Source organism: Cinclus cinclus, chromosome 29 (genome assembly GCF_963662255.1).
Source record: "Cinclus cinclus chromosome 29, bCinCin1.1, whole genome shotgun sequence".
In the NCBI taxonomy this organism is placed as follows: Eukaryota; Metazoa; Chordata; class Aves; order Passeriformes; family Cinclidae; genus Cinclus; species Cinclus cinclus.
The window spans coordinates 3,771,121-3,775,821 of NC_085074.1; positions in this window are offsets into that span (position 1 = coordinate 3,771,121).

Sequence of the window (4,701 nt, forward strand, 5' to 3'; positions counted from 1 at the left end):
TTACCCAATCAGACCCTCTGACCTGGCCACGTTCCTGGGGATTTTCCCCAATTTTCTGAGTGTCTCTGCCAGGGAGGAGCTTCCTGCACGTCCTCCCTGCAGAGCCTCAGAAATGAGCTCCAACATCTGCCAGGCTGAGTCCTCCAGAGCTGTTTGGGATAATTTGTGTGCTCTGGAATGACACAGAGTTCATTGGCAAAATGGAAACTTCTCCCTGGATCACTGGGAAGAGACAGGGTGAGGCTGGAATCTCTCCATTTTATATCCCAAATCCCTCCCTGATGGAATTAGTGACTGATTATTCTTCTAAATGATGCTTAAATGATTTCCTGGGGAAAACTGGATTTTTTGGGGAGCAGTTCTCACGTGCAAGGCACTGTTTTTATCCCTAATTGGGTCCAAAATGCCCAAACTGACACTTCATTATTTATTTTTTGTATGGAAAAAATCTGGGAGCACCCAATGCCTGGAACAACAAAACCCTGCCTAAACTGTGCTGTGAAAAGCTGGATTTTAATCCCAACCTTGCCAGGGAGGAGCTGAGCCCCCTCCTTTTGTCCCAGGGCTCATCCCAGGGAAGAGCAGGGTTTGTGGGATGTTCTTTCTCACTCTGTCACTGACAGAATTTTCCCAATTTTCCACTTTTCCCATCCTTCCCCTCCATGGGACAAAGAGCTGCAGAGCCTGGAGGTTGAACAGCTCGGGTTTCAGAGCAGAATTGGTTGAAATTGCCCAAATTTGTCATTTTTAAGGCCAGAAGTTGCCGTTTCCCATGCTGAACCTGACATTTTACCTAATGATGTCCATGGAAAGTCCCGCAGGAATTCCCAACTGCCCAGGGATTGTGCGAGGCTGTTTTTAAATCAGCACCTGACCTTTGGAAATGGATCCCAGGATTAATGACCAGGTCAGGTTTTATTTCAACCACAGCTTGGTTGGTTTCATTTTCCAGACATCCAGACTGGGCACTGCTCCTTTTGCTTTAAAATCCACCAAAACTGATCCTCACCTAGCAGAATTTTTCCTCTGAGGAATTCAACTGAGCTTCCCCCACCCCATATTTAAATAAAATAAATCGATTTCATTTTATAAAGCTGCAATTTAATTTGACAAAAGCCCCAGAGCTTCAGTCTGAGGCCAGGAGTTCAAACATCCCAAAGCAGAGCCACAGGGCCGGGAAGAGAATCCCAGAGAATGGATGGAAATGGATTTCAGGGAGATTAAAATCCAGCGTGGTCTGGAGCTGCCGAGAGCCTCGGCAGGGCAGTGGAGCCGTGATTGTTGGGAACAGGGATGAGCTTTGCTTTGGAAAATCCCATGTCGTGGGTGTTAATGATGGGATTTCCGTCCCTCCCGTTTCTCATCTCCCGATTCCCTGGACAAGGATCCAAAGCTCTTTTCTGAAGGTGAAGCATCTGCCTCGGGGATTTGGAGCAGATGTTGGTGGGTGGTCACAGCCATCATTCCAGGTTTGTGGAAGCAGGGAAAGGAGAGTTGGCTCTTCCCAGAGGATTCCAAACCCTGGCTGGGGCTGGCACGGACGGGAAAAGGAGCTGAGCCCCAGCTCCTGCAGCTCTCCGACATGGGAAATGCTGGCAGGAACAAATTCACTTTGGATTGTGTTGTTTTGGTCCAGGATCCCATCCCAGGAAGGAGCCAGAGATGTTGGATGGAGGGATCACAGGGATGGAGCAGCTCTGCTCTGGAACCAGGCTGGGAGAACTGGGAATGTTCACCTGGAGAAGGGAAGGATCCAGGGAGAGCTCAGAGCCCCTTCCAGGGCCTGAAGAGGCTCCAGGAGAGCTGGAGAGGGACTGGGGACAAGGGATGGAGGGACAGGACACGGGGAAAGGGGAGGTTGGGGTGGGATATTGGGAAGGGATTCCTGGCTGGGATGGAATTCCCAGAGGAGCTGGGGCTGCCCCTGGGTCCCTGGCAGTGCCCAAGGCCAGGTTGGGATAACCTGGGATGGTGCAAAGTGCTCGTGGCAGGGATGAGATAAACTGAGACGATTTGAAGATCCCTCCCAGCCCATTCCGTTCTGGAATTCTGTTCTCCAGCAGGATTCCCCTGCTCGCAGAGGCGATGGCTTTTCCATGTAAACGTGTTTTCCATGAAAATGCTCTTGGAGGGCTGTTTAGCAGGAAGTGACAGCGGTGACAGCTCCGATCCTCCCGGGAATCGCTGCAGTCACTGTTGGTTTTCTCCTAAAATGACGGATCTTGATCTCTCCGCCTTTCAACTTTTGTGGATTTTGGATTTTTTTTTTTCCCCTAAACCTCAGTGTCCTTGATAAATAAACACAAACAAAGAAAAGCCTTGGAGGCAGGGAGGGAATTCCAGCCTGCAGAGGGAAAAAAGAGAAATAGACCATAGGAAAAAAAGGAAATAAACGGTGGGGAAAAAAAGGAAATAAATCCACCCAGCCAGACCCCAAAGGCTAGGAATCCCAAATTCCTGCTCAGTGGGAAAAATCCTGGGCATGTCACATCCATCCAAGCACTCACTCCCAGCCCAGGGCACCAGCTTGGCTTTTTTATGGAATTCCTGGCCCTTTCACCCCCACCCTGGGAGGTCCCAATAGCTCTCCCAGGCTCCAGCACTGCCCTCATTTTTCTGGAAGGACCCTCTGGGCTGAGGGGTTTGGAATTGAAATCCATGAGCAAAATCCCTCCTTTCCCCCCTCTTTTTCCATTAAATATTCCATTAATACAACATTCCGAGTCCCCAAAGCAGAGGGGGATGTTAAAATAAAAACCCATCAGCCCCTATTGCTCCCCAGATCTTCCCAAGGCAAGAATTTAATTTCTGGCTGAATCCCAGAGGGAAATGAGAGGAAGTGGGGAAGGATGGAGGAGGAAGTAAAGGAAAAAAAAAAAAATCACCCGCCCAAACAGAAATTGATGAATTAAATAATTAAATGTAATCGGAGCGATCGGGGAGAGGAGATGGAAACGGGGAAGCTCCTGATGGGAATGGGAGCGGGGTCCCTCCATCATTTCCATTTCCCAGCACGCCAGGACTCAGGACAAGCTATTAATGAGCTGACATTTCGAAGAGTATTTAAACCCTCCTCAGATTAAAGCTTTTTATTCCCTCCAGCTCCCAGCCCTTCCACATTCCCTAACATTTGCCCCCTTCTTAGCGGATTTATTCCTGGAGTTCTTCGGTGCCTCCATCCCTTTTTTTTTTTTTCCTCCCTGTATTTACCGTGGAGCTAATGGGGAATAAATGAGGAGCAAAACGAAGCCGTTCCTGCTATAAATAATTGATGGACACCGCGGCTCCTCACGGATCCCACACAGGTCCCGCGCACGTGGGCACGGAACGAGCGGGAGCTGAGAAATTCCAGCTCTTCAGCACAGACGGGAGAGATAAAATAAAAAATAAAAACAAGAAAAAAAAAAGGAGAATATTCCCTGCTGACCCATCCCAGCTCTAAAATCCAGGTATTACCGCCTGGGTGGTGCCATCTGCGGTTGTCCCAGCCCCTGTCAACGCCGCTGTCCCCAACGCGGGCATGGCCACAATGCGGCGGAACAGCCGCGGATAATTAAACTTTGCGGTGAGGAGATAAAGCCGAGATGGGCTTTTTTTCCTCGGAGCTTTTCACATCCCAGCTGGAGGCAGCAGATAAGGTGGAAATTGGCCTATTTTCCAGCCTGGAGTGGCTTTGCGGCAAGAACGCGGCGAATTTTCAGATTTTTTTTTTCGCCGGCCCTTCTTTGAAATCAAAATTTGGGGGTTTTCACGGTGACACCTCCGTTGTGGGAATGAGGCTGTTCCTGGGATCAGCGGGATGTGTTTCCTGGTGGGAATGAGGGGAAACGCCTGGGGATGATCCTGAATGCTTTTCCTGGGATGTTTTCCCAGGATGCTGAAGGTTGCTGGACCCAGTACTGGGATCCACGGCGTCACCAAGCACCAGGAATCGGCTTCAAATCCCAGATCTGGTGGGATCTGTTCAAATTCCAGCCCTGCCTGGGTGGGCATGAGTTCCATGAGCACAGCAAAAGCCAGGAGGGACACAAAAGTGATCCCAGGATGTCCCAAGCTGCTGCAAGGCCACAACAACAATTTTTGCCATAATTGGGTTGAAAATTCTGGTTTGAGAGGGATTTGGGAACTCTGGAGGTCAAACTCAGAGTGGTTTGCCAGGGAAATCATCTCCGTGTGATCTGCAGGGAGAGGGAATTGTGGGAGTGGGAATTAAGGAGCTGAGCATTCCCTGGAGCATTCAGGGGGGTGAAACCTGGGATTGACAATCAGGATTGATGATTTAGGAAGAAGTGGGAATTCTGTCAGCTTGGATTCATCCAAGGCTTAATTAATTGTAATTCTGTGCCCATATAAATATATATGGACAGCTATGGATGTGGATGTGCCAACATTCCTGGCTGGAGGGGGCTTGGAATGGGATAGTGGAAAGTGTCCATTCCTATGGAATGGATGGGATTTAAGGTCCCTCCAACCCAAATTATTCCATGATTCCATGATTTATTTAATTAAACCAGGGCTCCCAGCGCTGGTGCTCCCTCTCATTTTCCATGATTTTCCTCTTCATCCGCCGAGCATTCCTGGTTTTCCGGAAATTCCTTCTACTCCCTCCGTGGTAAATCCTGCTCAGTTTCAGACTCGGGGTACCCACAAATGGGGCTGGCTTTATTGCAAAACTCCTCAAAAATGCATAAAAACCTTGCA